At 47.0% G+C, this 26018-nt stretch overlaps 1 protein-coding gene across 1 annotated transcript in view; it reads left to right on the forward strand.

The window, feature by feature from the left end:
- Positions 1–17451, forward strand: part of LOC143640503 (uncharacterized) — an 87748-nt gene extending 70297 nt beyond the window's left edge. The window contains exons 10-11 of the mRNA XM_077108267.1: positions 10630–10787; positions 17291–17451. The gene's annotated coding sequence lies outside the window, so the exon portion shown is untranslated. The remainder of the gene's footprint in view (positions 1–10629; positions 10788–17290) is intronic.
- Positions 17452–26018: the final 8567 nt, after the last annotated feature.

A 26018-nucleotide genomic window follows, 5' to 3' on the forward strand; every position in this document is an offset into this window, starting at 1 on the left:
ACAGAAAGTATTTGGAACAGGGCCTTGCACATAGTGCTCAATAAATGTGACCTAGTATTGTTATTGAACATGTTATGCTATATTATAGTATATTAAATTATGTGATAACACATTAATAATTATATATCTCATACACTAATTCTCAGGCTTTTCCAGGAGAGTGTAACATTGAACTCATCACCTCATTCAGTCTGTACATGACTACAGAATGGTTGCATTATCATAACTAACTGCCATGTATACACAGATTCTATGCCAACACATGAAACATGTCACAGTACCCTACACCCCCCCGCCCAATCTGCAGTTTCACTTTCCAAGGTTTGATTACCCACAGTCAACCACAACCCAAAATACCAAGTGGAAAATACCAGTACAGTGAGATATTTTGAGAGACAGAAATAAGACCATATACATATAACTTCTTTTACAGTGTATCATTATTATTGTTTTAATTATAGTTAATCTCTTGCTCTGCCTAATTCATAAAATTAACTTTATCATAGGAGAAAAGATATATAGGGTTTGGTACTATCTACAGTTTCAGGCATCCAGTTGGTGTTCAGAACGTGTCCCTGAGGACAAGGGAGAACTATTTACTGGGTAACATCTCATTTAATCTTCACAGTAGTCCCAGGAGGTGGCAATAATAACTCCATTCTCTGCATAATGGGAACCAGGACTCCCAGGCATGAGGCTCACAGGTGGAACAATCAAGATTCAATACAGGGGGCTGGGGATGGGCTCAAGTGGTAGCATGCTCGCCTGGCATGCGTGCGGCCCGGGTTCAATCCTCAGCACCACATACAAACAAAGATGTTGTGTCCGCCAAAGACTGAAAAATAAATATTAAAAAATTCTCTCTCTCTCTCTCTCTCTCTCTCTCTCTCTCTCTCTCTCTCAAAAAAAAAAAAGATTCAATACAGTTTGGTGTGGGGCTAAGTCTGCACTGGAAGCATTTGCTAGGGACTCAGGAGGTGGCAGGTGTCCCTAAGCTCAGCTTCTCACATTCTCCCTGTTGGACCTCCCTGAAGGTTCGGAGAGGAGCCACTGACCACTTTTGGCACAGGGTTTTGATACCTCATAGCTGTGCCTACCATACCCTCCCTCTCAGAGGCTCTCTTGAGCTCTTACTCCATTTCTGTGGCTGCTTCTGAAACTCTCTTCCTTTTTTCCTGGTTCTGCCTCCTCTTAGGAGAAAGTCACGAGCAGACATAAATGTCTCTTGGCCAGGTTTATTTGAAGATCTTTACTTCTTTCCTCCCTGAGTCAGCTTATGAATCCAGCCAGTCCTTTTGAGGTCTAAGCTCCTCCATTGAGTCTAATGCTAGATTTCCTTTTAAGCAGGAAGGTCCCATTTCCCAAACAGTCCTTGTTAAGTGCTCCTTAGCGCCAGCTCCTCCTGGCTTGTTCACCTCACAATTCCATGCACCCAGCACCAGCCTGGTACTAAAATTATAAATATTCTAAAACATACTACTAAAATTCTCTTCTGGAAAACATGCTAATGAAACTGCTCCTTCCCATCATTTCTGCGTAGAGACTTTTCTACAGGGATATGCTGGCCACAGAAATCCAGAGATATCTCTTTTTTTATCTGCCTTATTGATTCTCTCATCAACTCTGTGACTACTTGTTAGTACAGCACGCCATGCGCTGTGCAGGCAGTCAAGAAGAGAAGTCCAAGGCCTTGGGTGGGTGAGGTTTTATAGAGCCAGTGCACCCCTGCAGGTTAAACTCTGTACAAGTGATGGAACCAGGGTGCTTTGGGATCATGTGACTCAGCCCCCAGGGAGGATGGGAAAGATGGCAAGAGTAATGGAAGGCATCTTGTAGGAGGTAAGTCCTGAAAGAAAGTGTGAGAAAGAAAGTGGGAAGGGCCCACCAAGTCAAGATGTCAGGGCCTAAAAAGAAAAAAAAGGAAATGACGGTGAATTTTAGGATGCATACGTATGTGTGGCTGAAGAGCACAGTGGCATGGGAGTCGAGGCTGGAGGAGGAACCAGTGTGAAAAGACCAAGGATCATCTGGAGGGTCCAGATTTTATTCTGGGATAAGCTAAAGAAAAGATTTACTACAGGGTGAGCAGCAATGCTGCTACCAGGAGCTCTAGAAAAATCTTTCTAGGAATCTTGTATTTAGGGAATTTCTTGTAAAACATTCTCCCAGTGCTGCTAAATGGGCAATAAAGGAGACTAGTTTGAGTTTATGCCAGGAATTCTATCAGACCCAGAATATTCCCCCGATGCCAGACCAGACCCCATTGACCCACAAACTGAGTCTCCAGCCTCTCACTGTGAGCTTCAGGTCCCAGTCTTGTACAGCTTGGGGCATCGGTTATTTTTACAGCCAGCAGAGTATCTTCAAAGAGCAGCGAGGATGGAGAGAATGTGCCTCTGGTGTAGGTGGAAAAGGCTGCAGCCATAAGCAGGAGCTTCCTGTGTGTGAACCAGGGGAGCTACAGTGCTTGTTAGGCTGATCTCAGCCTCAGAGTCCTCCCTGTGATCTGCAAGGGGAACACAGGGTCTTTTATCCCAGAACACTTTCAAGGTCGTCCATCATGCTTACCCAAGGTGGCAGGCACCAGAGGAAGCCAAGTGACAGCAATCGAGAGCACCCCAGGCTTTAGTGCACAGTTGAACAGCCACTGACAGGAAACCTTCCTCGGATCCAGCCAGCCCGGTATGCAGGCACCCAGAGGAAAAGAAGCCTGGCTCTAGGAGGAGTGCTTGCTCTTCTCCCTCCATGCACCCACCCTAGACACTTTGCTAATACTACAAATGTTGATTGGGTGGCATGCTCTTTGAGATGAGCACTTTAAAAGGCTGCCTCCAGCAAAGGGGTAGTGAGTGCCAAGGGGGAAGTCCCTTGTAATTGAAAATCAAGGGCAATTATTCCCTGAGTGTGTCCAGGCTTGTTAAGGTTTTCCTTGTGCATTTCTTAGGAAAGTTTTGTATTTGCCTCCAGCTAGATGACATAACAAGGAAAGGCAGTGTTCTCATGGGTTTTCTGAAAGCCACACATACACTGTCTTCAACCCTATTTTCCACTCCCCATAAAGACTGTGAATGTGCAGGATGGTCAGTCACACTCATGGTTTGTAAAGAGCCTTGGAATTCATGTGAAAAGCATGCTAGAGATATGGAGGGACAAAGAGTCAAGTCCAAAAACAGCGGTGGAAACTGATTAAGCTCCTAGGATGTCTTGCTCCTCTGAGTCCACGTGGAACTTACTGGGGTATGTTCTAGGTAGAAGGGAAATCTCTTAGTGAGTCTGGGTAGTCCCAGGGCAGGAAGATGGTGGAGGTGACAGAGGTTGCCGAACAAAAGAGGAAAAGGAATTGGCAGGGGGAGAAGATGGGCACTGGCTTGAGATGTCTTTACTCTTCAAATAACTGAGGCTGCTATCGATCTGCTCCTGGAGCCTGGATGGGCGGCAATGGAGTGCTGGACCCTAGAATCTTCACACCTGCTCTGCTGCCACTGACATTGACCTTGGGCAGGTTATCTACCCTCTTTGTGCTCTTTCCTCTTCTGTGAAATAGGGATAATGCTTTTGCCTCATGGTGTTGGTGGAGGAATCAATAGATTAATACATGATGAGGCTAAGAACTGTAGTTGGCCCACATGAGCACTCTGAAAGCCTTAGCTGCTTGCTGCTGCAGGAGCCCAGAAACCAGTCAAGGTATCTTTCTCTAACAGCCTCACTGAGGTGTAATTTACAGACCATAAAAATCACTCCATATAAGGACGCAATCAGTGTTTATTTAGCAAATTGATCAAGATGAACAGTAACTACCTCAGTCTAGTTTAGCAACATTTCTATCACCCCAAAATGATATCTGTCCACAATCAGTTCTTGTTTCTGCCTTTGTCTCAGAAATCACTTATCTATTTCCTTTCTCTGCAGCTTTGCCTTTTATGGAGATTTCTGGCCTCTCTCAATTAGCATATGTTGTTGGGGCTCCTCCGGATTGTAGTGTGTATCTGAATTTAATTTTCTTTTATTGCTGAATAGTCATAGAGTGTATGTACCACAATGTGTTGTCCATTCACCAGCTGATGGACCCCCACTTATTTTGATTGTGTGATGAGTGCTGCTATAAAATCCGCTGTTCATGTGGATGTGTTTTTTCATTTCTCCCAAGGAGACTCCCAGTGTTCCAGGAGAATGAAATATGGTAGATTTATGCGTCACTATCAAGGTCCATTTTGGGCTCAGATGATTGACATGCGTAATGATGCTCTGTGGACATCAGTCCTTATTGCTCAGCTTCACAGTCACATTGTTCGTTGCCTTTATGAAAACAAATGGACACCTCCTTTGGTGAAGCACCTGGGGACAGTGTTCACTTCCTTTTGAGGGTCATGCAGGCGAAGAACGGTGGGTGCCAACAGGCAACTGAGCTGACTTAAACCAATCAGTCATCAGTATTTATTGAACATTCTGTGCCAGCCCCTGGATTTCACTACTATCACACAGGTAATAAATGTGTGCCTTGGCCCCCAGGTAGCTGAATGTGAGCCACATCCCCCTTTCATGGTCTGAAACCTGTCCTATCAACCCCCCTTTTATTCATTTTTATTTTTATTTTTTTTGCAAATTCCTGACCTTATTCCCTGTAGCTTCTGCCTTTAGTCCTGTACATCTGAACCTGTCTTCTCAGTTCCAGACAATGTGGGTTCCATAGAGATCCATGTACACCTAACGTGTCAGAGCTTTAGTAACTCCATTATTGATCTGGCCAGGACCAGGTGGGTGAAGGGTTTGTGGCGAAGGCTGTACATGCTATAAATGGTATTCTCTGCTGTTCTTGCACCTCTGCTTTGTAGCTAGCAGGTGACCCTCCCCACCTGGCACAGATGGCCCCTCCACCTGGTGCTTCTCCCCTGGGGCAGCCCCACCCTGTCTTCTCTAGCTCTTGGGGTAGTTTGTGAGTTTCATTTTCTCTGTGTCACTAATTAGCCTCCATGATAGAGGTGGCACCCATACCTTGCCTCACGGAGCTTGCATTTACCTGTTTTCTCATAGATTTTGTTGGTGAATAAACCTTTCTAACTGTGGTTTATGCTTACTGCCTGGAAATTTCTGAATAGTCAAGTACATTTAGTAGAAATTTGGTGACTAGTTGAAATAATTGTTAGAGAGGAATGCAGATGGTGTGTGTTGTAAGTGGGCTTGTTAACCAGATTGGAAATTACTGTGTATATCTCATTTTGGCTGCATAAATGCCTCATTAGGTTGGAATAGTCTCCTTTTCTATTTCTGTTGCTATCAGAGTTCCAGGATGCCAAGACCATTTAGTTCTGTTCAACATCTCTTTCATGAGCACCAATTATATGCAAAACACCTTGTTAGTGGTAAGCCACTAACTCCTATTCAGCCTGCACAACCCATCCTAGAAAATCCTTATCTTCTGAAAGCCTTCTCTAATTGCTACCACTGTCACTCTTTTGCTCCTCCAGGTGACCTCCTTCTTGGGCATGGTTTTATTCTGTTCTGTAATTTTTTTAAGTGCCAGCCTCTCTTACTAGCCTGTGCACTGAACCTGAGTCCAGAGACTGTGTCTCTTTCATGTTCCTATTTCTAATACCCAGCATAAGGCTTGAGAGGCTTTGGCCCAGTGCTTCTTCCTGGGGGCTTGTTTACCAGATTGGAAATTGCTGTGTATATCTGTGTATATCTAGAACACACTCCATCTGCATGCCTCTCAAACAAATATTTTGACTAGTCACCAAATTTCTACTAATTGTGCTTGACTATTCAGAATGGTCCAGCCTAGAGCATTACCTTGAACATCTCAGGGACCTTCTCCTTAGTCCTCTCACTTCCATTCCACAGAAATTATCCAGGGATGTAGGGCAGATGGTACTATCCCAGTTTTATGTGAGAGGACAGGCAGAGAAAGCTTGGGAGACTATATCTATAAAGCCCCCCCCCCTCGGGGGGCCAGGATCTCAGCCCAAGCCCCCAGGTCCCTCCTACCTTACTCCTGCTGTGCTTTCTGATAACACCTTCAGGCTCCCTCTGTTCCATCTTATCACCTTCGGGCTTTCCAGATGGTTCCCCAAGCTTTAAGAAGGTCCTGCTGCTATTTTTACTATTCCTGATCTTCTGGGCCTCCTGGGAGGATGCCAGACAGTCTTCCTGGTGAGCAGCAGCAAGGTGCCTGGAGCCCCCACGCTGCTGTGCAGAAGTGAGCTGAGCGGGCTTGTTGCCAGGGACCCAAGAAGGGTGGCTGCTGAGGTTGATGAAGAAGCAGGAAGCTCAAGGTGTAGCTTTAAGGCCAACTCCCATTGCCAGACCTCGCAGCCCTGCCCTGCCCTGGTCTAGACCAGGTTTGGGACATCTGTTTATCTGGGGCTGCCTAGTCTGTTTCTACAATGAGGTGGGCCTGAAAGCCGCACAGGGTGGAGGCAGCTCTTCCCAGGAGGAGCCCAAGGATGGAGACAAGTGTTCGTGGAGCACCTGACATTTGCCGCCATTCTCACACCCTGTTAACATCATTCTAATGAAGGTCAGACCTGCTGTGTAATGTGCCACATGGTAGGGCCTCAAATTTTGTCCATCCAGTCCTTTGCCACATCATCTCCTCTCCAACACAGCGGGATCTGTGTTCTAACTTTAGTTCTGGCCTTGTACAGGCTGAGAATAAATACGAAAGAAAGTTTCTTAATCTTCCTTCTACTCAAGAGGTGCAGAGAAGCTCTTCTCAGCTCTGAGGTGCTCATGGAGAGAGATGTCAGTTTTCTTAGAAAAATAAATAAAATCCAGGCTCCACTTTATCCTTCATGGGTTTTTAATCACCCAGCCTAATCCAGGTGTGTTAGTTAGCTTGCTGTTACTATAACAAATTCCTGCAATAATCAACTTACAAATCGAAAAGGTTTCCTTGGGCTCATAGTTTCAGAGGTTTCTGTCCATGATTGATTGGCCCCATTGCTTTGGGACTGTGTTACTACTTCATGCCACATACACTCACACAAAAGCCAAGCAAAACCTCTTACCTCATGGTCAGGAAGCAAAGAGAGACAAGATGGGGCCAGATTATTAATATCACCTTCAGGTCACACTCCCAGTTACCTTAGGACTTCTCACTAGGTCCCAGCTCCAACATGATCCAGCCCCTCCCAGTAGTGCTATACCAGAGATCGGGTTTTAACAGATGGGCCTTTGGGCCTATTCAAAAAGAAAGTCCCACTTGTCTTCATCTGAGGCAGGTATGGTCTCATGTCATTTTGCTGGTTGTTTGCCTGTGCTGTAGACTTTGGAGTGTGCTGGATTTCACATCTCTTTATTATTATAGTTAAAAGCTGTTGAAGTTATCCTTTTGTTCCTAAGGAATTGTAAGCAAAGATGCTTACATTAGCCAGCCAGGCAAACCACATTGGTGGCAGGTGAACGGAGTGTCCTGAGACCCACATGGTCCTGGACACCACTAGGCAGGGAGACCCATCTGACTTCTCATGTTCGCAGTGCTTTTAAGTCCAGTCTAAGCTCTTGCACAGCCGTGAACAGCACAGTAATGTCGACCTGGACATCTTCCAAATGCCCCTGCAGCTCTCCGTTCTCATAACCAATAACTTCAGGTCATGGTGTATGTTCATTCTTCCTATCTGATGACGGTCATCCTGGTGGAATGGACAGGGTATAAAATGCAAGGCTTCCCTGTGCTGTCATACAAAAGAGCAGTGGCCAGCAGTGCACAGTGTCCCATTTGGATAACGGGTCTGTGCAGTCATGCTGTCACCCTTAGTGACAGTGTCCAGGCCCACATTACTGCTGCTGCCCTTGGCTGAGCAAGGGCTTAGACTGTACTCAAAAGCACTGTGAATGTGAGAAGTCAGATGTGTCTCCCTGCCTAGTGATGCCCAGGGCTGTGTAGGTCTCAGGACACCCTGCTTACCTGCCACTATGCCTCACTTTCAGAAGATTAGGCTGCATCTCAACATTCCTAAGTAATCCAGTGTATTTCTCCCTATCTCTGAATTATTAGACCATTCTGGAGTCTTGTGCTTTCCGTGGCTAGGAATCCGGCTCTAGGTTTTCTGCCCACTGTTGGGGGAAGCGTTTCTGTTCTTTCGCCACAAACTCAGACTGGTGGAGTCAAGTTCCCTATCAGGGGAGAGTGACGTGGAGACCTGCAGTGGGCCTGCCTGATGCAGTTCTTTGTAGAGACTGAAAGAGAAGGTCCTGCCAGGGGCTGGCCACCTGCAGACTGCCTTTCTCAGCAGCTTAACCTCCTTTAAGAAGGAGGCAAAGAGAAGCCAGCAGCACAGGGAATTATCATTGTCTTTCTCTCTGTTTTTTCTGAGGAAGAAACTGAAACTCCAAATGTTAAGTATTTTTGCCCAAAGATTCACATAGCAAGTAAACGGGAGAGGCAGGGTGGACCTTGATGGCTGCTGGCTGCAGAATCGGGGAGGTTTCTTTGCTCTCTTTGCTGTGTCTTGGCTTACTCATTAAAAAGTAATACAGGCATAAGGTTTAAAAAAAATAAAAACACTCACACACAAGAAGTGCCAGAGGCCCCTGTTGGATACAATTTGTTGGGGAGCCACACCCTTCTCGTTGCTAGAGGACCTGCTGGGCAGTAGGAGGTCCCTCATGCAACACTCTCTGCAACAAACAAGGGTGGGACAGAACGTTTCCTCTGTGTGCCCCAGTGTCAGGAGCTCTGGGCCCTGAGATGACTAATTTCCTCATCCACACCAAAGTGGGAAAGGAAACCTGAGGAAAAATACAGTCTTTCAGAAGGACACACATTGCAAAGTAAATCTCCTGAGCCTAGTCCTGCATTTCCCTTCTCAGCAGCAGCATGACCAGCAGGAGGTGTTCTTGGAATAGCACACACATGGTTCTGTATGTCTGCGCCTCCTCCCCTCAGTGCCTGCCACAGATGGAAACCCACTGGGAGCCCCCGTTACCTGGTTCCTCTCACTGCTCAGCATGCCTCAGAGATGTTCTTATGTCAGTGCATGGAAACCTCCTCATTTGGTGTATTATTTGTCCTAAATAGGTGTCTGTGTAAATACAGCCTTTGGATGATATAAAGCTCTTTGCTTCATCTTTCCAATGCTGCCGTGATGTTTCAGATGGTTTCTTTGCATGTGTCCCCTCTTTCTGTGGGGTGCATTATCAGAAGACACCCATGTACCCAGCATTCTAATTGTCACTCCTGAGGACTGGCCCTTCCCTGAGGGAATATCACACACAGGTCCTCTGTGCTCCTGTGCAGGTAGCATCTTCAGCAGGTTGTGTCGTCTGGGGACTTGAAGCCATTCTGCCTTGGGTCAATTCACAGGTCCATTCTGCCTTGGGCAAGCAGAGCCAGCTCTGGGCACCAGGGTCATGCATCCCAGCACTGGCGCTTACATAAGGTTGCTTTGGACACAGCTGACAGGAGGTCCCAGGTCAGAGAGTGGCTGCCCCTCCCTTCTCCAGTTTCTCATCATTCATGATGCCCTCACCCCTGCGTCTCCCTCCAGCGTGCTGCTTCCTCACTCTACATCCCAGAGAGACTGGCTTTGCCCCACATGACCCTATTGTTAGGGGTACTGTGTCCTTCACATATGTCTCTACTTGTCGAGTTCCTGTGACATAGTAGTCACTATTTTCAACCAATAAGCACAGAGTCCCTGGCAAAGATGTTGGACTGTGTCAGGTGATGCTCTGGATGCCTACGGGTCCTTGGTGGCATCCTCCACCTCACAGCCTCAGCATTTTCACAGCCTCAGTCATTGAGTTAAAACAAGGTCATACTAGGTAGCTGCAAAATTTCAGTATATCCTTACCAAGTCTTGGGACTCAGAGAGGGATGAACTGGCCAGCTGGTGCAGGTGGGTGAGGCTGTGCCTTCAAGGGCAGATTGTGATAGCCTTTGGGGCATTAGTGATGTGACGATAGTGAATAGCCACCCCTGTGGGCCAGTGTGTTACTGTGTTAGTAAGCTTTTTTGTCATTGTGACCAAAATGCCTAAAAAAAGAACTTAGAGGAAGAAAGGTTTATTTGGGGCTCCTGGTTTCAGAGATTGAGTCCATGGTTGGCTAACTCCATTGCTTTGAGCCTGAGGTGAGGCCAAACAGCATGGCAGAAGGGCAGTGGTAGAGGAAAGGGGCTTATCTTGTAGTGGCTGGGAAGCAGAGAGAGAAAGGATTAGGGGCAGCAGGGAAGATTCACCCTTCCAGGACATACCCACAGTGACCCACCTCCTCCAGCCATATCCCACCTGCCTATAGTTGCCACCCATTCAAATTAGGACAGACCGATGTTACAGTTCTCATAAATGAATCATTTTGCCTCTGAGTATTCCTTCACTAACACAGGAGCTTTAAGGGGACACTTCATGTTCAAACCATAGTAGGTTCTGTGTGCACTGCAGATGTCACCTCTCGCCCCTCATCCCTGCATGGGAGATGCTGCTGTCGTCCCCCTTTGTGGTTGAGGAAGCTGGTAATGAGACAAATCAAGACCTGGCTCAGGGTGTGTCCAACTGGCTCCCAACTCTCCTGTTCACTCTTCTTTCACAGCATGGTGGGTCCCTCTCATCTTCCAGATGGCTTGGCAGAGGTGGAGATGCCCAGTTGCATCTTTGGCCCCTTGGCTGATGGCTGTGTTTTCATTTTTAGGACTTCTGCCACAGGCAGGTGATGTGGCCGCCCCTCAGTGCCCTACAAGTGAAGCCTGCTGAGCCTGGGCAGTCCTGCAAGCAGGTGTTCCAGGAGAACCAGCTCATCTGTGAGCCGTCATTCTTCCAGCACCTAAACAAGGACAAGGACCTACTGAAGTAAGTGCCTTGGGATGGGGAGAGAGAATGGAAGGGGGTCAACTCAGCCTCTGTGAGCTTTCTGGGTTAGAGTCAGATTGAGAGGTGCTCATTCTCAGTTTCCAGGCTGTGGGCTTTAGGGGAAAGATGAGGTGAAGGCAGCAGTTTGCAGCTGGACCCCTACATTTTCAGTGTTCAGTAAGATGAAGTCACCTGGTATACTTGGGATCTGCGTAGGGACATTGTATTTGCATAAATAATGCCACATCTGGCCTTGGAGATCATGGGAGATGTTGGTTTTGCTAATGCCATACCCATGAACAGGAAATGGAGGTGGCACAGAATCATAGCCATGGGTGGACACACCCCTGAGACCTCTGGCAGCAGGCAGATCCCTAGATGGCCCCCGGCAGAGTCTGAGCAGCATAGGAAAGAGGTGGCATCTTCAATTTTGGAGTCAGAAAGGAATGAGAAATTGGGAGGAGCAGCTGGCACAAAACTGCCCACAACAGATTCCAAGTGCCACCTTCCCCTCTTCTGGTCCCCTCCCCTCTCCAACTTTCCTCCGGAACCTTTGGTGCATCATGCATCAGGCCTCAGTATACCTGACTGCTGGGTCCCTCCCCAGCACACAGGTGCAGGCCTGGGAATGTTGGCCAGGGCTGTATCGGGGGGGCCTTTATGTTCCTGGAATTTCTTGCCTCATACTTGCAATTTGTTTAGTGATGCCATTCATTTCCCTTTGCATCAGCATTTGAGTTTGACATCTACAGTTCCAAGATTTCCACATGAGGTTTTTTTCTGGCTTCTGCCTCCTGATCCCTCTCAGTACGAATTCTGCTCTCCTAAATTTTATCACTCCCCACCCTTGGTCCACCATCTAGTCTCCCACCTTAATTTCCCTGATAAGGAATTTTCTCCAAGAAACATGCCTATAAACAATAAGGACTGCTATCTTAACTGTGAAGATTCAGTCCAATGGTTGTGCTGTCCTAGGCTTGAAGGAGATGTTTCAGGAATAGAGTGGTCTTGGGGATCAGTTATCCCCCATTCTGGCTTCCTACCCGGCCACTGTGGTTATTGTTCATGGTGGTCTGAGCTGGCCTGCTTCCTCCTGTGTGTCTTGCTGTCCTGAAACATGGTATAAAACTCCCTTTGGAATGCATGGTCTCCAGCATCACTGGTAGGAATGCTCTCCTGAGCAGGACTCTGAGGGATGCTGTTTTTTCTTTTTATAGGGGAACCAGGCTTTTTATGGGGCAGGTAACTAGAGGCTACCTTGATTCCACCATGAACATAAAAGCACAGGCCAGAGAGGGAGGGTAGGGAGCTTCCTAAGAGGGCTGGTTTTGACATGGAACCTCCAACTCCACAGCAGAGATGTTGAATTCTGGGGCTGGCTTTCCACTGGCTCAGTTTGTAGATATCTCCCAGGGCAAGATGGCTTTTTGAGAACCCTGAGCACTGTATTGGAGTTCTGAAATTGCTTGGTACAGATGTGGCACTGTACTTCTAGTTCTGCCTGTATGCAGCCCCTTCTGGAAAATGGAGGACAAGAAGGTGCCTCCTGGGAATGAGACCTGCATGGGACTCCTGAATAGTGGGTCTTTCCTCCAAGCCTGGGAGGGAGTCATGACACTTAGTCTCGGTACAGTGACTGAGATCTGGCTCAGAACTAGCCTGGAGCCCATGCAGGTGGCCTGCCTCTAGGGTAAGGGTCTGGGTCAGTTGGAACAGAAAGGGCAACCAACTGCTGGGAAAGGGGCCAGTGCCCTCTGTTCCATCAGTTTCTCAGCTGTAGAGTGGGGACATCCTGGGTGACAACAGGATGATAATGGATAGCTCTTGCTGAAGAACAGAATGGCCCCTCCTTCCAGGCAGTTCTAGGTGATAGAGTTCAAAAACCAATTTCATGGCCAGACTGCCGCCTTTTCCTCCTCCTTCATGCCCCATGCAGATCCACAGAGTAGAGAGGGGCATGGTGTGGGACAGTCCTGCAGTCAGACCCTGTGCCAGTCGATCGCTGTCTCCTCCACGCCTCCCCACAGTGGATATTTGGGTTTTCTTACCAGGAGGCTGGAATGAATGGTAATATCGTAATAAAGCCGTCTAAAATTAATTCTGTGAACATAACAGCCCTACTGAATAACTTGTTCATGCATTTGTAAATACAGATAATGTTGTAAAAAAAAAAAAAAACCCAGCTATCTGGCAGTCTATTGAGTGCCTCCTCAGCATGGAGGTAATCCTGGCCCATCCATATTCATAGCCAATTAGCAATTAGCAGCTCCACGAACTAGGGCTGCTTTTGCTTCTCCAACTTGGGACTTGGTTCTAAGCTGAGCTTAAGCTTTTTTCCATCTTGCGGTGTCCACAACCTTTAAGAGCCACCTGTCCTCGCTGTATAGTATGAATTTAACAGATTACATAAATCATGTCCTTTGGAGCATCCATGTGGCCATCTTGAATCAGGGAGGAGCAGGCCAGGGGTCTTTGAATTCCTATATGTGCAGGGAATGGTTAAATGCTGGAGAGACCACCTCGGAGCATTTGTGATTCCTCCTCTGGGCAAGACTTCACCTAAATCAGGAGTAGAAGGATCGAGAAGGCAAAAAGCCCCTGAAGTGCCAGAGATAATTCCAGCATGGCCCAGTGGAGAGGACTGAGCTCCATAAAAAGGAACATGTGTTAATATGAAGCCCACTTTATATTTTGGTTACCTCTGTTTTTCTGGGGATAAAACCTAGGGCCTCACACATGCTAAGCAAGTATTCTACTGCTGAGCCACATCCCCAGCCCTTAGCTACCCCTTAAAGGTGTATCTTCCAAAATTTTAAAATTCAGGTGACCCCCTAACATAAGATGGTGCAGCTTACAATTTTTTTGACTATAGGTTGATGTGAGGGTGTGGATGTTCAGCAGAAACTGTGCTCCAGATTTGAATTTGGATCTTTTTCCAGGCTTTGTGCAGGTAGTTTAATACTGTCTCACTATGTTGGGCCGTAGGGTTACACTGAGACTCCAGTCAGCCACACGGTCACCAGAGGGAACCACGTGCTCCACAAGGTGCTGTGTGGCTAAGCTGGTGTGGTCAGTAGGTTGGGTATTCAGTGAATGTTTTGATGTATTTTCAGCATAGGATGGATAGATGGAGGCATAACACTGTCTGAAGCAGAGGTGCATCTGTGTTGGCCCTTCAGGTCTTCTGAGCTGTAGAGTCTAGACTGTGTGTCCCTTGGCATCAAGAAAGGAGATGGCCCTGAATCAGAGTGGTTACCAGGTCTTGGAGAGAAGGCAGGCACTCTGGGGCAGGGTCCAGTGGGAGGAACAGGAGCAGGATGTAGGACAGGCTTGTGTCCTGTCTGGGAGGGGCCAGTACCTTCCATCCTCCACCTAGTGCTGGGGTTCCTAGCCTACCTAACTCCTGTGGTAAGGAGAAGGTGGCAGCCCCATGGGAGGAGAATTTGCTCTCTTATTCTTCTTCAAGAGCCAAAAATTGTGCGCTGAGTACTGAGGGGTCCCAGAAACTCCCAAACTCAACCTGTAAGAAAAGTGTCATGGGCCAGTCCGAGAGAAGGTGGTACTGTGGGAGAGCGGATGGGAGGACACACACATGGTGCTTGGAGTCTCTGAGAAGAAGGGAAGGGTGTGTGTATCTGAGCAAGACAGGACAGAGAGGCACATGCAGCCCTGTGTGTACCCTGAGAAGGTCGGGGATCCCTTAGGGATTGAGGACCCCTGGACTAGGGAGGCTGTCTAATCCAGTGAGGCACCTCTCTGGTGACTTTTGCTCACTAGTTACACAAGGATGATGGAGTAGCCTTTTTGCCTGCCCAGGGCTGCAGAACAGGTACCTGCACACCCACAAAAGGGAGCCCCCCCCACCGGGGACCTAGGAGAATCTCAGGCCAGGGGTTGGGTGGTGTTCGAGAGGGAGTAGGGTCATACATACCCCCAACACACATCAGTGAAACTTTGGGGAGCTGCCTGAGGTGTGCCTTCACTGTGGCCCCAGGAAGTGACAGTTGCTGGAGCCCTTGGTGGGAGTCTCTGCTTCTCCCCAGCAGATGTCACCTGCTACAGCCTCAGTTGAGACCCATTCACAGGTTTGCACTCACAAGTACACGCACACGAGCAGACTGCACAGGAGCCTGGGGACAGGTGACCTGGGAGGGCATAGGAAGACTTTTCATGGCTCCAGCAATTCCGCCCCCACCACAGGGTCTGAGAGTGGTGGTAGAGATTTCCATACTTCTGGTTAGCCACATTCCAGGCAGCTGGTCTGAATGAGGTCACAGCAGCTACTGTAATCCACCCACATAAATAAGTAGCATAAACATAAATCTGTGTCCCAAAGCCACATTCTACATGTAAGCTTTTCTTTTTTTTTTTTCCAAAGAGAGACACACATATCTGTGTATTGTAGCACCATTCACAATAGCTAAAATTGGAAGGAATCAACCCAGGTGCTCAACAATGAATGGATAAAGAAAATGTCACACATAATCACAATGGAACATTACTGAGCCATTAAAAACTGAAATCTTGTCACTTGAAGCAAAATGGATGGAACTGGAAGACATTAAGTGACATAAGTGAGACCTTTAAAGAGAAATATTACATGTTCTTTCTCACCACATGTAAACTTTTCATTCCCAGCTCAGCTCCAGATGCCCCTTTCTCTTTAATGGCCAGTTTGGTACACTGACAAGGACATAGTCTCTGACACTTTTTTTCTTTCAGGAAATCCATTAAATGCTCACTTTAGCCTTCTTCCCAGTTAAACACTATCTCCCAGGTGGCACCAAGACCAGGGATGTTAGGGCACTTGAGAAAGTGTAGAACACCCCTGGTGACTGCAGGGACAAGTCAAGAGGGGTGTTGGCCTCCAGAGCAGGCATCGGAGCTGGGTCCAGTTGGCATGCATCAGGGAAGCCAGAGCCCCAGGGAGTGCTGGTTCCTGGAGCAGTGGGGCTTCAGCCTTGGCTGAGCAGGAGCCAGGCTGGTAAGAGTGCTCCAGAAGCCATAGCAGATGTGCTGGTAATCACCAGATAAACACTGGCCAAAGGAGGCCGGGCTCAGGCCCCTTGGTTGGCTGGAGAAAGAAGGAGGGCGGTACTTTTCCCTGCCACCTGGAAGCCTCCCAGAGGTAGTGGGAAATCTCAAATTCACTGTTCTAATCTCCCTCCATCCCAGCAAGAAGTGAGACTTCTGTGAACAATGCAATGGAAATAGCTGGTGTGTGTAGATTCATGCCATCTATAAGGGAGGAAGGTGACATAACCCATCCAAGGCCTGCCAGGGTCATGCTGGCAATGGCAGTAATAATAGTAATAGCTAATATTTATCGACCACCACTCAGAACCAGATTCCGCCAAGTGCTCTAGAAATGTTTCTCTAATTCCTGCAGTTAAGGACTATTTATCCCATTTTACGGAAGAAAACACTGAGCCACACAGAGACTCAGTCCTTTGTCCGGGATAACACAGCTCTTAAGAGACAAAGCCAGGAACTGAAACCCAGGTCTGCCCGGCCCCCTACACCTTGTTTCTGGAACTTGAGTGCAGCACCAGGTTCTAACTGGTTTTCACACAAGACACCAGGCTAAGCCTTGTTGTCCTGGAGAAGCCACGGTGGGGTGAACCAGTGTATCCCGGGTGAGAGGGAAAGCCCTTGGAGATAGGTGGCCAGTACCTTTGGAAACAAACAACAACCAAAACAAAAAACAAACAAAAAAAACCAGAATATCCTTTGCAGCCCCTCAGACAACTCTGCTGTGGGGAGAATATGTGAAGAGCACAAGCCTCAGGAGCAGGGTCTGGCTCACTGGCTCTGCACATCCTGAAGCCTTGGCTCCTTCTTCTGTAGCTTGGATTACAATCTGCTGTATTGAAGGGTCATGTGACACTCCAAGATTTTGGGCAGGAAGTCCCTGGGAGAGCACCCAGTTGCTCACCAGTGGAAACTAAGGCCATATCATGGGAATCTTTTTAAACATTTAATAAAAAAAATACTTAAAAAACCCAGCACTAAGCCCCAGTGCCGTTCCTCTGCTCGCCGCCAACACTTTCGTGTGCAGCTATCTTGGCTTGGATAGTCACACAACACACCAGGTTGACCATGTTGTACATCCTATTTCATAATTTGCCCTCCTCTGGGACATCTCTCATGCCAGGGCACACTTTTCATGTTTGGAGTTCTGTGTGGAATTCCACAGACACAGGATGGCCATGGTTTATTTGGCAATTCCCTACTTGGTGAGAAGACAGTTGGTTCCAGTTTTCCTTTATTACAGAGCAGCCTCAAAGACACCCCCCCTGTGTACACCCAGGCACACCTGTATTTCCGGAGCTGAGGTTCCTAGAAGTGAAGAATTGCAGACTTAGAGGGGCACCATTTCATTTCTGCAGCACGAGAACTGAATGCGTCTCCCACACCTCAGCAAGTGGGCCAATGTGGCCAGTGACAGGGATGAGCTCTGTCCCCTGCATTTCCAACCCATGTGCTTTTCTCTTCCTCTTCAGGTATGAAGTGATCTGACAAAGCTCAGAGCTGGCCAAGGACATCCTGGAGCCCTCCTATGACCCCAAGAGCAAGCACTGTGTGTTTCAAGGGGACCTGATGCTCTTCAGCTGTGCAGGTGCCCACCCCAGGCAACAGAGGATCTGCCCCTGCCGGGACTTCATCAAAGGCCAAGTGGCCCTCTATAAAGACTGCCTATAGCAGCTGCCAGCTCAGCCCCACATGAAGTCCGCTGGGGAAGATGGTGGCTCCACTGGGCAGAGACAGGGGGGCAGAAATCATTCAGGGACTCTGGCCAGAGCCTGAATTTTTTGTCTAAGGTTTGGATTTGGGATTGCTCCCGCTGAGGTTAATGCCTCCCCCAGGGAGTTTTCACCAAAACAAACACAAGGAGTTTTCACCAAAACAAACACAAGAGCAGTTGTGAGGCAAGGAGCCTGGCTTCTTGTAGTTCAAGGAACATCCTTCCTATTTTGTGAGGAGAAGCTGTAGGGAGATTGTCAATGCAGGTGCTACAGGGTGGGGGAAAAAATCTCATGATTCATTTGAAACAAAAGAGGAGAAATGAGCTGATTAGAAAGAACTTTGGGAACATTCCTAAACCCATTAACTTATTTATTTGGGAGGGAGGGAGGGGGACAGGGAGGGAGGAAGGGGATTGATCACACGTTTCTTCTTTTATTTCCCACTGTTAGTTATTCTCAATACTGCTGTTCCTCTGTCTGCCTCAGGCAGGTACAGTGGGGCCATTAGCAACCAATACTCAGGATATTCGGCCTGAAATATTCAGAGTAGGCAAATCCAAAGAAATCATCATATAGTATATGGCCACCTTTATCTGGCTTCTTTCATTTGGTATAATGTTTAAAGTTCATCTAAGTCATACTGTGTACCAGTTCTCCATTCCCTTTTAGGGATAAATAATAGCCCCCTATATTTATTTTTCAGGTAATGGGTGGTTTCTACTTGTGCCCATTATGAAAAACACTGCCATGAACTTTGGGGTACAAGTTATGGCATGGATTTGGCTTCAGTCTTCCAGAGCACATCCCAAGGAGCAGAATTTCGGGGTTGAGTGATAGCTCCATGTTTAACATTTTGAAGAACTGCCAAATTACTCTTCAAAGCAGGCTCACCATTCATGTTCCCATCCTCCCGCTCCTCACCAACACTTGTAACTGCTCCTGGTTTTGAGTATAGAGGTCCTAGTGGGAGCTGGTAAGGGTTTTAACATTTAAAAGCACAGTGCCTTTCAGAAACAGATGTTGGATCCAGAGTTGGCCATGCCAGTGTGCCACTTCTTCAGTGAGTGCCCTCCATGTGGGTTTTTCCTCAGCATGCACTGACCATCCCTTTTAACAAAGGGTTCTCTAAATCTACAGCCCAGCCTCTGGCCCAATGGTGCTACCTGGCCTCTCCCAACTCATTTAGAGCATTACCCATGGGTGGCAGGAGGCTGCATGGGTAAGGAAGCCACCCCAAGATGCTAGCCTGGGCATCCTGAAGATCAGCATTATAGAGAAAGAAAGTCTCTATTTCCAAGTCATGAAGGATCATAAAGACATCAGACAAAAGTAAAAGAGACCCTTTGTGGTTTTAAACACTTTAATGCTCTTGTTGCGATCTTTGCCTCCTGTGCCAACCCCTAGGAGAACTGATCCCTGGTAGGGGCTTTTCCGACCACTTGACAGTTCAGGATCAGGAGAAGCCTGATCTATCATTTTCTGGCTAGGGAAGCAGGTGGCAAGAGTGGCTCTTCTCCTGGTGAAGCCCATCACACCACCCACGAGGGAGTTAAACCCTGCAAAAGGAGGAGAGATGCTGGATGGTGGTGCTCAGATATCTGTCTTAGCCACTAGCCTGCCTCAGTATCCTGGAGTACACGCAGAAAGGATGTGGCCCAGAGCTTTCTCATCACCTAGGACACCAACATGGCTCAAGTCCCTCCTCAATTGTCACCAGGGACCTTCCTGGAGATAGCCATCCCCAGTCTCCACCCTTAACCTGCTTTCATCTCTAAGCACTTATGCCCCTATGAGACAGTGAGCAGGGGAGAGGGGCTCAGCATTGGTACCTACTAGAATGCAGACCTCAGGAGAAAAGCAGGAGCTCAGTTCCCTGTTGAATCCACAGAGCCCAAGACAATGCCTGGCACACAATAGACATTCAAATCCTGACTTAAACACACATCTGTTGAGCATATGCTGAGCCAGGTACCCATCTGGGTGTTATAGATACATACAAACTTTGTCAATTTGAGGGTATATATATGCACTTTACTGATGAAATCACTAAGTAAGGGAGGTTCAAGAATTAAACCAAAGTTATCTAGAGCAAGAAGGGCAGGGATGGATTCTATCTGAGGCTGTCTGTTCCCTCCAGCGTCTGCACTAACATCCCAGAAGAGGAATGCAAAGTTTTGAACTGATGACATAACTGAAGAAATGTCAATAAAAACCAGAAAGGGAAGAAACACAACTTTTACAACTTGAACATCACACTTCCATTTTACCTATGAGTTGTCACAAGCCACACAGAAAGGGAATGGTTTAGGGCAGTTTCTGGAATTTCCCCATGACATAAACCACAAGGGTCCTCACCTGTTTTACCATCATGGTATCCCTGAGAGGAGCTCAAAGCTCCACCTCCTTCCTGGGGTAGCCTCCCCCCAACCCCGTCATGTAACAGAGCCATGTGTCAAAAGCCCTCATTCTGGCTACAAGTTAGAAAATTGAGATAATACATTCATGCAGTCTGTACTCCTAGGAGAGAGGAGGCAGGTGGGGGACAGGGATGATCTGAGCAAAGCCTGGGTCAGTCCTATTCAGGGGCCCCTAGGACAGACCTCCAGAAGCTGCTCCCCATTCGTGAGAATGAGACAGCTAAACCTGAGGCCTGCAAGGGCCTCTCAAGGACTGGCCTGGGACACACTGAAATGACCTTATCATCACTCAAAGCGTCAGCTGATGACTCAGCTGAGCACACAGATTTAGACAAAAATACCTCATCTCACCAGCACGAAGCCTGACACTCACCTGGAACAGCAGCTTCTCTGTGCAAGGCCCACCCCCCATTCACCTGGGTCACTATGGCTGGGGTGAACCCCATTCATGCCCCCCACCCAACCTCTTCCTTGATTCCCATTTATGTCCTCCTCCTCAACCTCCATGAATCATTGCCCTTTATGAAATCTGCTCAAAGTTGCCTTCTTAAGCCAGTTTCATTTTTGTGCCTCCTATTCTGCTCATAAAACCCTTGCTGAGATCATCCGTGGCTCCATATTGCCTCATAGATAGGTAAGTCCCCCTCCCTCTGTAAACTGCCTTCTTCAGCCTCCATCTCCTGGTTTTCCTGCTTCCTCTCCAGCAATTTCTTCTCAGCTTCCTTTTCTGCTCCTCCTCCACATGCCTACTGGAGTCACTTGGGCTCTTCCTCTGAACTTTCCCTCCATCTAAACTCTCCTCCTATCTCCTAGGCCAGTTCTCTAAAAGTTGTATTGTTTTTTTACAACCCTTCCCTTTAGCTACAGACACACATGCTTCTCAAACTGAAAATGCACACATCTCAATTCTTGCCCCTAAACATCTCACCCTCCAACCACCACCTTCTCTGTGTTCAGTGCCACCCTCTTCCCAGGTAAGGAGAACAGAAATTCAAGAGCCCATTCTTGACCTATCCCACACCTAAAGTCCAACCATCAGGTGAGTCTTGCTGTTACCTCCCCAGTGCATTTTCAAATCTCCCCCACCTCTTGCCCCCTCCAAACTCATCTGCACCCACTCCCCTCCTGCCCAGAGTTCCCATAAGCCATGGTCCTGCCAGCAACCACTTGGAGAAGTCGACAAAGCTAAAACTTTCTAAGGAAAGCCAACCATTACCTATTTCAAATATCACCCAAACTTTTCACAGCTGACACCACCAGCCCCCTTCTGCCTGTCCCATGCCACCTCTACTGCTCCTCTCTCACGTCACTCTAGCCACCCTGGTCCCCTCAGTGTCTTAGAACTCACTGAGACCCCTTATATTTGGGGGCTCCTTCCCAGGTAGCCACTCAGAGCCCCTAAAGTACTTTGTCTACCTACTGTGCCTACTTACCTCTTCACCCATGCCTGGTATTTTCTCATAATCCTTGACCACTTGCTATTTTTGCCATTTTTCTTTTACCATCTTTCTCTCTTCACTAAAAACTAAGCTTAAGGACAGGAAATTTGTCCTTCAAACTTGCTATCTATATTCCAATAGAGTCTGGCATTTATCAGAGGTGCAAATGTTAGCTGCATTAATTAAGTATCAGGGAAGGTGTGGAGGATAACGGTAGCTTTGCTGTCCCCTGTGTAAAGGAGCCAGCCCTTGCCTAGACCAGTCACCTGTGGTCCTGACAATTTGAACCCCAATGATGCTTAGAAAAGATGCAGAGGCCTGAGGTTCCCCAGATGGCCACTAGATGTCCACTTAGCTCCACCAAGTCAGCCCTGCTCTGCCACCAGCATCAAGAACAGCCCAGGGGCCAGGGTGTGACCACAGGTATCTGATTCATGCTGATGATTTCACCTCCTTTGCCCACATCTTCTAGGAGGGAGCTGCTCTCTGCTCTGTTTGGCCCACTGTTTTGTGATTACAAAGCCTCACATCTTAGGATCCTGCAGGAGAACACTGAGACAGGCACACAGGAACTGGGGACCGATTCCATGTTAGCTGCCACATCCCTTAATCTTGGAGGCTTCCCATTCACCCAAAGGGAAGAGCCTGGGCACCAGCCCTCTCACCAACAGCAGCACACCAGGCTCTAACAGTCACTGACTTGAGCTTGGCCCTGTGCCCTCAGAGCTGTTTTAAAGAATTCTGCTAACGATGTAGAGTGGCACAAAACATTGGTGGGAACCATCTTGATTAGAAGCTTTAATAACAAGATCAGAATCTGTAATTAGGCACATTAACTTGATGCAGAATATTCTAATAGTTTTTCATATGCTTGAAAAATTATCAGAGACTCTTGTTAAGAGTTGGAAAAGAACAGTCACTAGAGGCCCCTAGGTCAGAGGGGTTTCCTGACTTGCCACAACTGCTCCTATGGACAGGACCAAAGCTGGGGCTCTTGTTCAGAGTTTTCTCCCAGGTGCCAAAATAAGAGCAGAAATCAATGAAACAGAGCTGAAGGTATAGCTCAATGGTAGACATTTGCTTAGCATGAACAAGACCCTGGATTTAATCCCAGGAAATAAGGAAGGAGAAAAAGAAATCAATGACACAGAAAATGGATAAACAATAGAAAAAAATCAATAATACAAAATCTGATACTTTGTAAAGACCAATGTAGAAATGTTTATTCATAGAGTAATCTGTCATCTTGATCCTTATCTTTGTCCATTCGATTGTTACAACAACATACAAGCTAGGTGGATTATCAACAACAGAAATTTATCTCTCATGGTTCTGGAAACTGGACTGTCCAAGGGGGCAGCAGATTCAGTGTCTGATAAAGGCCCATCTTCTTCTCAGAGACATATGTTCTAGCCGTGTGGTAGAAAGGGCAAGGAGCACTATCCCCCTCACAAGAGCTCTGCCCTCACAACCTAATCACTTCCCAGAGGTCCCACCTCTTAGTGACATCATGCTGCAGGTTAGGATTGCAACTGATGAATTTGGGGACATAAGCATTCAGAGCATAGCGAATGCTCAGTAGAAGTTAGGATTCTAAGGTTGCACACCTACCTCAGGAAAAGCTCATAGGGACAGGGAAAGGAGAGGCCTCACTTGTACCCCAAGATACCAGACAAGAGCTGGGTATGAACATGTCCCTCCCCTCCCCTCTCTGCCAGTCAAGACATGGGCAGACAAGGCTTGACAGCAACAGCCCTCCCCATGCCCATCACAGAGCTGCTGAGCTCCCCATGCCCTTTGTGGACAGCAGCCCAAGGTCCCTGCTAGAGAGTCAAAGCCCAAAATTCATTTCTTAAACCAGGCTCAGTGGCACACATCTATAATCCCAACTACTCAAGAGACTGGGGCAGGATCATAAGTTTGAGACCAGCATGGGCAACTCGGTAAAAACCCTGTCTCAAAATTGAATTTTGCAAAGGGCTGAGGGTATGGCTTAGTGGTAGAGTGCTTGCCTAGCACATGCAAGGACCTGGGTTTAATACCAGGAAGGAAGGAAGGAAGGAAGGAAGGAAGGAAGGAAGGAAGGAAAGAAGGAAAGAAGGAAGTAAGGAAGGAAGGAAGGAAGGAAGGAAGGAAGGAAGGAAGGAAGGAAGGAAAGAAGGAAGGAAGGAAGGAAGAAAGAAAGGAAGGAAGGACTTTCTATGTTGAAGCCTAATACCCAAGGCAATTTGATACAAGGAGGGAGAGTACCTGAGAGGTGACTAGGTCATGCAGATAAAACCCTGATAAATGCAATTAGAGACCTTCCTTATAAGGTCTCCTTCCCCATGTGAGGACACAGCAAGAAGATGGCCATTTATGAACCAGGAAATTGACCCTCAAAAACACCAAACCCACTGGAGCCTTGACCTTGGACTTCCCCACCTCCAGAACTGTGAGAATGCCTGTTGTTTAGGAGCCCCCTCAGTTTATAGGATTCAGTTACACCTTGAATGCTCTAAGATGGTCCCCCCAACCCAAACATGAGGATATAGAAGTAGCCACCTCACCTATTCCCAATCTGCTTTCTGCTTTACAGATGGCAAGCGACAGGGTCCACTGATAAGTCCACCTATGAACTAATGAAGCTTGGACTCCAATTTCCCAACTTCATTGGTCCATATGAAAAACAACACCCTATCCTGATGGAATAAATTGTTCATAAAGGAATACCAAGAACCTGACAGACCCCAGTGGTAAAAAAATTTTCACATCCCAAAATCTTTGGTCTATGTCAAGAATAATTCTGTCTTACCTTGGAGAATAAGTCACAGAGACACACTTCTGGGACTCTGAATCTGACTACCACCAAACAAGGAAGAGTATAGCTTCTGCATAAACAAAGGGCGATCTTAAAATCACATAAGAAGAGAAATGCAAATCAAAACCACCCTAAGATACCATCTCACTCCAGTAAGATTGGCAGCCATTATGAAGTCAAACAACAAGTGCTGGCGAGGATGTGGGGAAAAGGGTACTCTTGTACACTGCTGGTGGGACTGCAAATTGGTGGGGCCAATTTGAAAAGCAGTATGGAGATTCCTTGGAAAGCTGGAAATGGAACCACCATTTGACCCAGCTATTCCCCTTCTTGGACTATTCCCTGAAGACCTTAAAAGAGCATGCTATAGGGACACTGTTACAACAATGTTCATAGCAGCACAATTCACAATATCTAGACTGTGTAACAACCTAGATGCCCTTCAATAGATGAATGGATAAAAAAAATGTGGCATTTATACAAAATGGAGTATTACTCTGCACTAAAAAATGACAAAATCATGGAATTTGCAGGGAAATATATGGCACTAGAGCAGATTATGCTTAGTGAAGCTAGCCAATCCCTAAAAAATAATACCAAATGTCTTATTTGATATAATGAGAGCAACTAAGAACAGAGCAGGGAGGAAGAGCAGGAAGAAAAGATTAACATTAAACAGAGACATGAGGTGGGAGGGAAAGGGAGAGAAAAGGGAAATTGCATGGAAATGGAAGGAGACCCTCAATGTTATACAAAATTACATATAAGAGGTTGTGAGGGGAAGGGGAAAATAAACAAGGAGGGAAATGAATTACAGTAGATGGGGTAGAGAGAGAAGATGGGAGGGGAGGGGAGGGGAGGGGAGGGGGGATAGTAGAGGATAGGAAAGGTAGCAGAATACAACAGTTACTAATAGGGCATTATGTAAAAATGTGGATGTGTAACCGATGTGATTCTGCAATCTGTATTTGGGGTAAAAATGGGAGTTCATAATCCACTTGAATCTAATGTATGAAATATGATATGTCAAGAGCTGTGTAATGTTTTGAACAACCAATTAAAAAAAAAGATTAAAGTGGGGAAAAGGCTTAGGAAGCATCTAATTGATGCTTCAATTAGGAAACTAAACCTTTAAAAGAGACCATGTCTCCCCAGAAACAAAGAGATATATGATGTCAGGGCCATATTCCAAGCCAAGGATCCTGTCCTCTCCAGCTCTGCTGTGAAGCCTGACAGTATCCATCCTTTCCAGTTCTCTCAGCCCAGGCTGGAATGTGGTGAGAACCAGAGGCTAATTTTAGAACTCAAAGGCAATTAGGGGAGAGCTGACAAAACCTGATCTGGGTGAGGATTCTTGTGCTGATGTGTGGTATTTGTTGTTGTAAGCTAGCTCAGGAGACCTTGGTCAGCCAGACCAGGGCCTCTGTCAGCTTTTCTCCTGGAAGATGGAAGACACATGACCTATGCACTGTCCCATATGCAGTCTAGTGAGCTGCTGAAGAGTTCCCATGACCTGTTATACAACAATAGGATGATATATTTTCCAGTTTTTCACAGAATAGTCAAACACAATCAATCTGACTGGGTGTCCTTTGTGTCTTATCACTATGCCCTTCATTTATTCTGCTTCAGCTATCCTGGTCTCTTCCCTGATCCTCAATAATGACTGGCATGCTCCTACCTCAGGGCCTTTGCATGTGCTATATTCCCTGTCTCTGGAGTCTCTATACATCTACATGGCTTACTACCTTGCCTCTGCTAACTTTTTCTGCTCAAATATCAGCTTCTCAGGGAGAAGCATAAACCCCCTTCATACTCTGATTTTTAAA

The sequence above is a fragment of the Callospermophilus lateralis genome, unplaced genomic scaffold (assembly GCF_048772815.1).
Source record: "Callospermophilus lateralis isolate mCalLat2 unplaced genomic scaffold, mCalLat2.hap1 Scaffold_314, whole genome shotgun sequence".
Classification (NCBI taxonomy): domain Eukaryota; kingdom Metazoa; phylum Chordata; class Mammalia; order Rodentia; family Sciuridae; genus Callospermophilus; species Callospermophilus lateralis.